This window comes from Falco peregrinus, chromosome 1 (assembly GCF_023634155.1).
Source record: "Falco peregrinus isolate bFalPer1 chromosome 1, bFalPer1.pri, whole genome shotgun sequence".
Classification (NCBI taxonomy): Eukaryota; Metazoa; Chordata; class Aves; order Falconiformes; family Falconidae; genus Falco; species Falco peregrinus.
Genome location: NC_073721.1, coordinates 35268880 through 35281642, shown reverse-complemented (window position 1 = coordinate 35281642; position 12763 = coordinate 35268880). Strand labels below are relative to the sequence as shown.

The 12763-nt window shown below is 43.1% G+C and overlaps 1 protein-coding gene across 4 annotated transcripts in view; it reads left to right on the top strand.

The window, feature by feature from the left end:
- The first annotated feature begins 5287 nt into the window (after positions 1 to 5287).
- The window catches only part of CCDC186 (coiled-coil domain containing 186), a 39211-nt gene continuing 31735 nt past the window's right edge, over positions 5288 to 12763 (top strand). For 2 of the 4 annotated variants that reach the window (XR_008746887.1, XM_055802370.1), the window contains exon 1: positions 5288 to 5421. The gene's annotated coding sequence lies outside the window, so the exon portion shown is untranslated. Of the gene's footprint in view, positions 5422 to 6116; positions 6244 to 12763 lie in introns of all 4 variants that reach the window. The other 2 variants (XM_055802375.1, XM_055802383.1) reach the window with 2 other exon arrangements.

Here is a 12763-nt window from a genome sequence, read left to right as displayed (position 1 = left end):
CCCTGCGCCTGAGAGCTACAGCTGTGTGGGTTTCCCTTGAGCTATGGCGTAGTTGGCTAAAGACATGTTAGTCCTGAATTGTGTTACACCCGGCGTTTTGCAAGTGGCTGCTTTTATTTTATTACTCAAAATCTCCACTGGTTTTCTCTCTGTCTTCAGCAAAATGCAGCGGGGAACAGTGGAATGCCCATGGTTGCACTAAATAACCCTTGAGTGCTGTGCCACTCTTTGCGATGCAAAAAGATGAAAGAGTAAGAGTTATAAAGTACTAGCTACAGAGAGCAATGAGTAGCACTTTTTTCAGGAAAACCTATGGGCTATGCTCACAACTCTGGCAGTGCCTGAGCAGCTTGGGGCTTCTCCTGACTTGGCCTCTCGGTGTGTCATGACAGCAGGCACCTGTGTGCCAGCCAAATGCTCACGGCTTAGCAGCAGGAAAGGTGTATAGCTGCTTTCTGTAATTTCTCCAACAACATGAAAATCCTCTCAGGACATCAGTTAGACAACCTTGTTGCATACAAATTCAGAAAGTGGTTGTAAGATCTATGCAAGAACAATGAAATTTGATACATCCTGTTGATTCATTTGCAATTTAAAATATTTGCATTTTGCCTTGCAGCCTAGAAAATGCATGGCTTCGTCTCCCATTTCCAGCCTATTCTCTGATTTCATTTGTCCTTTCTCCTCTTTCTTATGCAAGGTGTTTTCCCCTTTTCTAAGTTTTGTTTCCTGCCCTCACGTCTCTATTCACACTGGAGAACATCCTTCATTCTCAGCTCTGCTGCAGTTGTGCTGCTACTTAGACATGCTCTCAGGTGTTCCTAGTGCTGTGCAGTTAAACTCTCAGCAAAAAATAAATTCTATTTTAGTGCCTATATCGTTGTACTTCTTACTAAAGTGTATAAAATCAGCTATGATTTTATTCTTACAAGTTCTGTGGGGCAGGGAATAATTCTCTCAGCCCACAGAGAAGAAACTGAAGCACAGCTGTTTTGCCTTAGTCATTGTGAGCCTGGCTGTGACTGCATGTCCATTCTCAATCTTCTGTGTTTAAGTCTAGCATCCTGCCGGCCAAACTGTTGTTCCCTGCTAAGCATTCTCAAAAGAAAAGGGAACAACACATCAAAGGTTTGCTGAGATTTTTCTAAATGGTTTTGATACTACCTACCAAAGTCAGAGGAAAGTCTTCCTGGCTCCAGTGAATCTCTAGGCCTTAGCTCCAATCTGAGTAGAAACTGACTGTATCAGATGCCACTCTGAAAGCAGGAAGGGAAATTAGGTAGGATTAGGTGAGATTTCAAAAAATCCATCTGCCAAATTGCCCAGCGTTGCATATCAGAGTAGGTGCAGTTGGACATAGGAGGTTGCAGGGAGACAGGGCACTTACGATCATGCAGCCTCCGTTACTGCCCTGCACCTTGTTCCTCTGTCCCCAAGGTAAGCTCAATTTTGTGTCTAAGAAGCACTGATACTAGTGAGGCATTAAGAAATACTTCCCTGTCATTCATACCTCTCAAAAAAACCCACAAAACACTAGACTACCTTTGTGACTTAAACTATCTGCATTTCTAGTACATTTAGCTGGCTGGCCATTTCAATCCCCAGGGCCTGCTGAATCAAAACAATGCTGCCAGTCTGAACAGTCTTTTGAAATGACACTAATTAACACTATGCAGGAAGTATATTGACAGGCTGCAATGAAAAGGAAAATCAAGTATCCCACTGGAGACAGAACTTCACCAGCGTGTGAACTGGCACAAAGTTTTCCTGAAATTAAAAATTGCAAGGAATGACTGAGCCAGGACAAATGTTGTTTTCATTGTTTTTGTTTTTTAAATGTCAGTCCTTTGAGACTTCCATGCCTCAGGATATTGCAAGGAAATGACAGCAGTAAAAATAATTCTAAAAAGAGAAAATAACAGGTCTGGCTGCAGCAGTGGATAAGGATAAATGGGAAGGAGTGTCAGAGGTAACTGGGGAGAGTACTGTTAACATGGAGGCTGATCAGGAGTAACACCACAGGCACTGCAGGAGGTTGATGTGGCTTGCCTGCAATTTTTAGTAACAGCTTTGGGCTTGCCTACATGTAGGCTCTGTAATAACTGTACCAGTGTGTCATTAGCTCTAATTTGTAGCATCTAAGTGCCTAGGAACTAGCTGGGACACCACTGAGCTACATGCTGAACAAAGGACAGTCCAAACAACATACAATGAAAATAGTTTTTTCCAGGTGTAACTTAGGCCACTCATATAATCACAGTCACACTTAGGATTTACTGTGCATAGATTAGACACACCAGTGGTGGCAAGGGCTTACCACTGGGATGGTGGCTTCAGCAGAGATGCTGTCCCTACCTGACACGTGGAGAGAAGATGGGGCTCCTGGGGCTTTGTGGATGGTGCTCCCTGAAGACACCTGGCAAACTGCATGCTTGGAATAAAATAGTTAGACAATGGAAGCGATTCCTAATGAAGAAAAGAGTAACTTTTTATGTTATCTTGCCATGATCTGAAATGCAGGAATCAAATTGGCCCACGGTAATTATGTTAGACCAGCCTTCTGACAAGTGTAGAGGATGGGACTAAGGCAACGTGGAGCCTGCTCCCAGCTCCTCCTCAGCAGTACCAGCCATGGGCCTCCAGTGCCAGTGGTCACAGAGGAGTGTGGGGTGTTCAGGACATCTGCTATGTCAGCCAGCAAATTGTTCTCCCTTAAAATGGAGTTGCTAATGCTTTTTTTAGTTGAAGGAGAAAGCATAGGATTGTAAGCCCCTTCTGTGGGCAAAGCTATACAAATGCTATGTATAATTAATAAACATCACCTGGAAATCAAGCAATTACATGAACGCTTTTGTTTTTCTTAGATAATAAAGCATGAGCCAAAAGCCGAACTACAACCTTTTGAAAATACGGGCCAAATTCTGGTTCTGCCTCTGCAATGCAGAGCTTGTATCTGCAGCAGAAGTCTGTTGTGTGTGGCTGTCTGTATTTCAGATGGTAAGTCTCTCACTCAGAAATTGTCTTCCTCAGCATTTGTACATGAGCATCAGTGCTGGGACTACAGCTGGAGCCCAGCTGAGTACAAAAAAATCCTTTTTACCTGCCTTTAAGGGAGAACTCCATGAACCAGGCTTAATTTTCTTAAACTGATTTCAGTACTGCTGAAAGAAAATGACCAGAACAGAAGATGTAAATCAGCTGAAATTCTGCCAGATCTGGTGGGACATGCTAAGCCACACATGACTAACATCAGTGGGACTGCAGATGAAGTGTACAGCAAAGCAGGAGCATAAATCTTAGGACTGGGGCCAGAGTGCAGTGGCATCTCTGCAGGTGCCTTTAAATAACTAGAGGACCAAATAAGCATTTGCGACTGAAGTGACTGTGTTACAGAGCAGCATGGCTGTGTGAAGTTTGCTGCTCAGCTGCAGAACAGTAACAGGAGTGGCAAAGAAGCATTTCTGAAAGCAAAGCTTAGACTTGGGCTGCATGGCAATTGGCAGGTAAGTGTTGCATGGCACTGTTTTCTGAAAATGGACAATTCTATGCCTGATTTTATGCATTTGTAGCAATATGGAATGCACAGCATATTACGAGCAAAGCAAGGGCTAGATTTTTGCCTTCAAAATATTATTTAGAGGTTAAAGCTGAGGCCACGGGTTTTCTCTACAACCTACTTTTGTTTATGCTTTCACATAAACAATGTTTTTAAAGACATATGTCTTCATCTGATTCCTTCACTGCTTTAGAGGTGATAGGATATTGTTTAATTATCTGAAGAAGATAATTATCTTTCCCAAAATAATAGGCGTGCAAAGGTTGATAGTTATGATAGTTCTGAATGGTTTGCAGATTGATTTTCTCTAAGATCCCAGTGTTGTTTTTAAGGATCTGTAAAAAGATTGCAAGGGAGCATTTTCTAGGACCACAACATTTGCTTTTGTGGTTCTGAAATTCCAAATACCTGGCAAGAGTAAAGAGAGAAATAACTTGCTCTGAAATAATGCTCCCAATTAACGCTTGCAAGTAAAGTTATGCAGCACATTCTATTTTCAAAGTCATTCAAGGTACGAACTGCAGATACCATTGCTGGGTTTTATAGGTATAAAGCATAAACAGTTTATGCTTTAATATATATGTATGTAAAGTTAAATAAGCCAAAATAAAGGAGCAATATGATCGAACATCAATCATTTAGCTCCGCTGTCAGTAGGGGATTGGACTAGATAGGCTCCTGAGGTCCCTCCCAACTCAAATTATTCAGTGGTTTTAACTTGCTTTTCTACTGTTATGTTTTAGAAGTTCCTGCAGGAAAGATGCTAGTGCTTACTTTAGCTGATCCGCTAGAGTAAATGCAACTGTTTTCACTTAACAGCTTGTCTGCAAGGATATTTTTTTCAATTTAGTTTTTGTTAAATAAAATGTCATTTACATAGTGCTCTGGATTCCAAAAAGCTGTGTTCTACTGAAAAACTGTTGCTCCCAGCATTGAAACTCCCGATTTTTTGATGCCCAGCAAATTTTTCACATTTTTTTTTATGCCATCAGAATAAGGAATGAAAGCAGGCGTTACCAGAGGCTGGATTGGTTAACGTGGCTGGCTTTATTTACATGGCATGTGGGTGCAGACGCTTTTCTCGTGTATAGGGGTTGGTTCAGGAAAAGGAGATCGGTTTTACTTAGGGGAGACCCATTAGTCACTACTTGTGCACCCATCCTGCAAAACGGGGAGGGATGCGGGGCCGTCTCAGAGCAGCTGGGAGGCAGTTTGCCCTGTATGAGCGCTTCTCGGGGCCGTGCTCTTGGGTAGCGGCCTGAAATGCCTGACACGAGGCCCCTTGCCCAGAAGGGCTGTATGTTTAAATAAGGAGGAAAATAAAACCCTCGCCGTTGAAATGCTGTTTCTACACGCGCTGTAAATTACGCTCCGTGTGAAATTCAGCAGCTTCAGCGGGGGAGCTGCTTGCACCTTCAGCTGGTGCCTCGGCTCGCCCCCTTCAGATGTTGGCGGGCTCTCGGCAGCAGCGCCGGGAGGGGACAGGCGGCGGCGAGGAGGGTGGTGCCGTCCCCGCGGGGCGCTCCGGCGGTGCTCAGACGGCTCTCGGACCCCCTCGGGGCGGAGGTGCTCCAGCCTTCCCGAGCCGCCGGCCCCGGTGCCTGGCCGCCCTCACCGTGAACACGCCGGGCTGTCAGGGCCAGACCTTGTCCGGGCCGCCCCCGCCGCTCTCCCGGCACCGCCCACTGCGGGCAGGCCGCCGCGATGGCCGCGCCCCCCGGGCCGCCCCCCGCTCCCGGCCCGGAGCGCCGCCTGCCGCCGCCATCTTTGTTGATGTGTCAGCTCGCCGGGACGGCCGCGGCCGGCGGGGCGTACCGCCGCCATGGGGCAGCTGCCGCCATCACTGCCGGCCTCGTAGCGAGCGGGTGAGGGGCCGCGCCGGAGGGCGGGAGGTGCGCGGCTGCCGGCTGCCGCCCAGCGCCCCTCGACCCCGCGGGCGCTGCCGGGCTCCCTGAGGGGGGCGGCGCGGGGGCACCCGCGGCCGCGGGGGCCGGGCGGGACGGCTGGGCGCTGCCCGGCGGGCTCGGGAAGGGGCGGCGGTGCCGGGTAAGCCGCTTCGGCCGCCCCCCGCGGCGTGCCGGGGGCAGCGGCCGGTAAACCCCGGGGGGGCCGTGGCCGCGCGGGGGGCGGGGGCAATTGCCTCCGGTGCCCTGCCGGCGAGGTGGGCGCTGCGAGGGGCTGTGCGTGTGCGGGGGGGGCACCGGGCTGGCGGTCGCGGCGGGTCTGTGGGTGAGGCTTGGGGTCTGCAGGGAGGAGAGGGGCGAGGTGACATCAGGTCCCGGGGTGGGGGGCAAAGTCCTCCCTTAGCAGTGCCTTCTGAGTCGGGACCTCCCGAGCAGGTAGCTCTAGCTCCTGCCCTGGCTCGTAGTCTCTTTGTTTCTTGACAGCTTTCTTCTCCACGTTATTAATTAGATGTTCCAGTTTCATTGGTTGCGTGTTGATTTCACTATATGGTTAAATAATTAGATAAGAAAACCCAGCTACTGTTAGACCAGTACGAGGGTTATTTTTTAGAGCTGTCCGCACTGTTGTTGTAGGGTACATGTCCTTGTTTTTGCAGATGGTATTTGCAAAAGCTGCTTGCCCTCCTAGGTTGGAAAGGAGGAAGCTTTACTGCAGCTTCAGGGAGATGATTATGATGTAGGCTTGCAGATTTTGGCTCTTGTCCTGGAAAGTCGTCTGCACAGGTGAGTCTGGTATGTGTGTACTTCTAGGGAGACTGTGCAGACCAGGAGAGGATCTCTTGCAGAATTGAAATCTGCGTGTAAGATGAGAAGTAGGGTAGTCTGGCTTTATTGTTGGATTACTTTATCTTATTCTAAAACTGCTTTTCAGAAGTTAAAACGTCGCAAGCAGAATACACTAAAAAACTCATGTGACCAGTGTCCCAGTGTGTTTTGTTGTATAAGATTTTTGAAGCAGTATGAGCCATGGGTGTATTTTCATGTTGACAAGGAAATGTAATCACTTGCTGTTATGAATGCTTATATTGCCATTGACTTGAGGAGGAGATGGTTAAGCTGTAGAAGTGTGAGAAACTGAAAGTCTGAAGATGTTTCAAGAGTCTCAATTTGAAATGTTAATTTGTTTTACAGGAGAAAAAAAAAGTAAACTTTTCCTGTGTTGCCTCTGAGTCCTCTTCTTTTTCTGAAATTCTTCAGTCATCCGTTCTTGACTTGGCTTTAAAACAAATTTTCTGTTGTTTTATAAGACTTGGTTTAGGATTGTTGACAGATGTTTGTTGGTTTTGTGAGGTTCATTATTTTGAAGTGTTGGGAGAAGGACTGAAGAACCAAATACAGAGAGTGGTTTCTTTGTTCCTAATTAGCAGCTGTGTTGCTTATCACTGCCCAAGGCTAATGCTGAATTTCCTGAGGCTGTCTTCTTAAACAGTATGGAAAAAAAGCAGGTACTTTTCTGGATTTAGTAGTGTTATTAGGCAGGAGAAATATGTTAAATCAGTAGCCTGCAACTTCTGTTAACATGTGAGTTCCAGTAGGCAATATCCTGTACTTAGTTCTGAGTTGGCTTGTTCTGAACTTATTTTCCTGTTGCCAAAAACAATATTGGAAAGCTTTATGGGTAATTCTTATCTTCAAGTCATAGACCAAGACCCTGCTGCCTCAAATAGAGGGTGGGGAAAAAAAATCTCATCAGAAACAAATCAGTATCAGAAGAGAGGAGAAAATCACAACCCTAATTTCAAGAAATACATGGAATGCTGATTTTTCTCTTTTTTTGATGTACGTAATACTGCGTCTTTACTAATTAGCAGAAGTCAGTCTTCTGTAGAGCTTAAGTGGGCTCATTCAGATCCTTAAAAGGTTGAAGTTTTTTGCTTGTTTCTTTCCAGGGATACTGGAGAAACTGTAGGAGAATCAGGTTTGAAAACAGTAGAGCCTTACCATCCTCATGAATGGTGTTTTTCAGTAGGCGGTAGTCATGCAGACAGTAATGCCATGGGTGGACTTCTACAACCCTGTTGCATGTTCTGGAAACGATATTTGAAAACAGCTGTTGATAGCAAATACGCTGGCATCTTCAGTGCCAAATACGCTAAGACCCGTATCTTACCAATACCTTGACACTACAGTTTTGCAAGAAGGTCTGCCACTGCTCTAGCTTTTATTTGTGAACCAGCGTTATGACTTGGGTTTAGGTGGGGAAGACCTGTCACAGAATGTATGCTTTGTCCAGCTTGTGAACTCAATCAGAATTTTGACTTCTTCCTCTGCCTTAAAACGTTCTTTGCATAGGAGATGTTATCAGTGTTAGAACATGAATGCAGACAGGGTAGTGGTAGTGACTAACAGGCTAGTACTAGCCTTGTTCTAGGCAGAGTTTAAGGCATGATGCTGAAATCCTGGAAGGATTGTAAAGTGCTGTTGCTGGCATTGCATCAGCAGCTGAAGGAGAGACTGGTTTTCTTAAAAGAGTAAGAGTTGTTCTCTTACTCTACTAACAGCAGATTACAAGTCCGTGCATAAACTCCTAAGTATCCAAGTCTCATTTGAAGTTCATGGTAAAAGGGTGCTGTTGTTAGTGTATTGTTTTCCCAAGCCATGAACTTCTGACCTTGGGACTAGTATGACAAAAAAAAATAACACTTTCAAGGCATATCCCATGACTTGTGTTGTGATGGGAACAAACCCAGTCCTGCTTATTAAACCTTAACTGATGAACTTCATTTTTGGACTTGTGCTGTTACTTGACCCCCTATGTGGAGTTAAAACGACCATATTATTAACCACTTGTATGACATTTGTAGAAAACCTAGTGATGCCTTGAAGGAATTCATACAACATTGCTCAACTATTTAGCTTGTGACAAAAGCACAGATAAAGTTTGAGTAAACCTTGTCTTCTGAAGTACTCACATTAAAAGAATTGATAGAAATGCTGAGCTTTGCACCTTGTCACTGTCATGGGACTATGCAATCTGTGTTTATATAAAGCCAGATTAAAAAAGAGAAAAATAGTTGAGATTAAATATTAAACTGATAAAAGCAAGGAAATCCTGAGAGTATCCACTGTGTATATTCACTGTTCTATGCCCCTCCCTTCAAGCATGTGCATCAAAGCAAGTCTTTGTGTGAGCTGAATCAGGGAGCTGTGTCAAGTTATGCCTGGGCTTGAGGACTTGGTGTCCCAGTACACAGCCAGTTTGCCACTTGTACTCGGAGTCACAGTTGTCCTGTCTGTGTTGCAGTCCTCTAGCTTTTCTCTTGTAGGTGGTACCGCATTATGTTGTATCTTCCTTCTCAGCAATATTAGCTGACGTCCCAATAATCTTCTCTCTCATTTAGAGCATTCAGTCTTGGGCAAAAGTGAATTAATATTGGGAGAGCTAGTGTAGGTGGGACTCAGGTGTGTTTGTTTCCTATATATATTGATCTCTAAATACAGGAAGCCCATCAGTGTATGAGACCTTGTGGCCACTCCTCCGTTTTGTATGGAATACAGGCAATGGTGATCGATTTAATCTCTTCTTAAGCTGTTCTTTCTGTTACTTTTTCTTAGGTGTTGTGATGCTTTTCAATCCAGTTAAATCTCTTTTTTATTGTGTTCCATCACTTCTAAATGTGGGTGGCTTGCTGCTCTGATTACCTTTACATGTGGAGATGTAACCAAATGCATTTCAAACAGTCCTTCTAGATTCGTGTTTATGTATCTTGTGCTAGATTAAGTACCTGGTTTTGTGGACCTTTCTGTCCCAGTCCCTTTCGATTTAGCTGAAACCTTTGATTTGTCTCTCTATACAGCTGGTGTATGGCAGAGCTGCTTTTTGTATCTTGTCATGTAGAACAGAACTTCTTTAGCTGAATCCTCATATCTTTATAAACTTAAACTCAACTCCTAAAGATAATTCTATTTTAAACTTATCTCTCTTGCAGTGTTACCTGGTGGTGTAATGTTTAGACTGGGAAAGCAGTTTGTGATGGATTTTTTATGAAAGATGCCATTCAAAATGCAGATAAATTGTGTTAATTGGAAACAACAGGGAAGTTTTTGCTAGTCAATGTGATGAGCAGCAGACAGTAGTTGAGGATATTTTGCTTCAGAAAGAGAAACAAAAAACCTTACCCAGCAAGTAAAGCAGAAGGGTGTGTTCAGTCTGTTCAGATTAGTTAAGGTGAAAGTATTATTAGGATTACGCTACAGCTAACTGCTAACACATACTGTACAATTTCTCTTCCATTTTAGTTTTAGTCTTGCTGTCATGTGGAATTTTTAGCAAGGGTTCTGGTGCAATGACAGGTTGGCACTGACTTGAAAAAGCATTTTAGTTTGCTGAAATAGTGATTATTGTCTAATAAAGATGTGAAAAGCTCTTGGAGATGCAACTTGTGTTTTACAATGGACAGCACGACTATGAGAAGAAAACCATCAAAATAAATTATTTCTTTAGCATTCTTGTTGGAGTGTCATTGTACATATGGTGGCATGTAAGCTGGCCTACAGCTTCATCTCTTACCTGAGTGTAATAGGTAATTTTATTATTATATAAATTATATCTGGAAATTATATCTGAATTGAAATGAAGATGCAGTTCCTGTGATTCCAACAGTTTTCTTGTTGTTAATGATTGCTTTAATGTTTCAGTCTTAGAGTAATGTGTTTAAAGATAATAGAAAGTACTTATTATTCTGTTGTGACTCATTTAAGATTGTTGCTAATAGAATGTTTTGTAGCATGATATTTAAAGGAGAGGAATAGTCCTTTGTGGAACAAACTGTTCAGACAAATTACCATGTTCCTAATAAATGCTATGGCATTTGTGAAGCTTTTTTGCATGTAACTTCTTTTAAGTGTTACCTTGGTTGCTTCACATGTGTGGGACATGTCAGTAAACCTACAAAAATCATTATCATTCTCTTCGGTGTTCTTCAGCCAATAAATCCTTATTAACTCTTTCACTTAAAGTCAGTCTTCAGTGTTACACTGGGGTATATTGCATCTCATGTTAACAATTGAATTTGCAACTGAGGCTGGCTAATCACTTGTACTCTGGTTTTGTGTTACCCAGAAACCTGCAAGAGGGAAGTGGATTGCCCTCCAAGTGGACTGTTCAAATGGTGTTGATGTGCTGGTTTTGCTTTTGTTGAGGTCTTCTGATGGACATCAGAGTTTCATCGAGAAAAATTCTTGACTGTTGAAACTTACATCGTATATCACTGTGTTTCATAGATACATGAGTTGAAATGTTAGGCAATATTAAAAATAAAATCTTTAGCAGAGCCTTTAGTCTATGCTGCAATGACTGGGGCAAGAGCCAACACGTTATTGAAGCATAAATGATAAACGTGGTTTTGTTAAAATTATGTATTTGTCTTTGCTTCATGAGCATTAGTAGTTGCTTACATGGGGAGGTGCTTCTGAGTTGTGATTTTGCTTGAGTGTAATGAACCACTTGTAAAAATTGGTCTGTGGATTGGAATTTAGTACCACATGTACTTAACGTGAGTGAATAGGAGGCAGAGTTGTTTAAATATTGGAGTACATATTGATAACATATTTCATGCTGCTGCTTTTTAAAATCATGGGTTTTGTTGAATCACGATTTCCAGGGGTTGAGTGTGAACCTGCTATCTCAGGATAGATTTAGGACATTGCTGATGTTTCTTTATATGAATTTTTGCAAATCATGTCAGAACAAAAGACCTCTTGGAAGGTACTGCTCAGTATTACTGTGTTAAAAGTCAGTCCCCAGTTGCATGCAAAAAAAATGTTAGATTCCATCCTAAAAAAAAAGAGCTGAAGTTTTATCTCATCTCCAAGTTGTCTGTTTGCTGAAAAAGGGGAACTTAAAGTGCTTGGTGCTTTTACAGGTCAAGACATGGAACAGTGTAAGACATGTAGTGGAAATTTCATTTGTACTTGACCTCAGGAGAGCAGTGTTATGTCAGTGGCTTTGTCTGGGAGTGTTGTTGAGAGCTTTAATTGGTAGTTGGAGGGCTGGAGTAATGGAAAAGTATGTTACAATGTGACTGGAGGTGTAAGTGTGAATCTTCAAAATAGCTGTAAAATTTCCTCTTGGAAAATTCATGTGACTGCATTTTAATTTACTATTGGGTGATACAAAAAAAATCGGCGTTTTCTTTGGCAGCTGTAATTCCATGAGGATAATGCTTTTCATTTTTTTAAAAAAGTCTGTCTGCCAGACCCCCTACAATTCTAGATTTAGGTGTTAGTTTGGAAATTTTTTAGTAGCCTTTTTGCATGTGTATCTCTGGTTTTTAATTGTTATTTTTATTACTGGATCAGCTTTGACAGGTTGCACAACTAAGTTGATAGTATTTCTGTCTTCAGAACACCTCTTGATTTTTAAAGAGCTGTTAGAAAGCTAGAGTCATGAAAGTAGAGGAGGGTTTCTGGTATGTGTTTAGACCGGCTACTGTTTCAGGTGGTTCAGTGCTCACTGCTGTCCAGAGAATTGGGCGTGAACGAAGAGGGCAGTCATGACAAAAGCATTACATTTTTAAGTGGTTTAAGTGGGTTACAGAATTTTCTGTTCATCTAGCACCTGGGTTATGCAGAGATAAACCCCACACCTTTCTAAATATGTAGGCAAGCTGTACATCTGCTTTCCTAAATTCAGCTTTGCCAAAACTGGAGTGATTCATAAATGTCTGCATCTGGCATCTCCTGTATCAGAATGAAGCTGCTTTTTCCTTGCTTGCTCCCACAACACTGGGATCTGCTAGCAATGGAAGTTTGTGTAAACTCGTAGATCAAATGAGCATTTTTTGGTTGAATTGGAGAGGAGGCCACAGAGGAGCAAAGATATTTGTAAATTAAGTTGAAATCTTGTACCAAGAAAAGTAACCCAGCACCTGGGATAGACAGCTGGTTGCATGAGTTTTGTAGTGCTGCCCAAGGCTTCTGGTCTAGTGCTAGGGGAAAAAAGGAGTGATTTGCTTTCACTGGGCAGGCTGAGGGTGTTAAGAGCAAACCCCTTTTCTAGCTATCTTCATAAGAAGCTGTCTGTAGGACAGGCATTATCTCTTGTAGGACAGGCATTATCTCTTCTCCCGGTAACTGACAGGGCAAGCTGCGCACTAAACCTGAATTGCATAGTTCAGAAACTAGAACAGATATGGCAGCTTAGTGAATGTTTCAGAGCATTTGAAGAGACTACTGCTTAAGGGTGTTTGCTTAGATTTTTATCATGAATTTCCAGTGGAGCTTATCTTGAGAAGGTGCCATA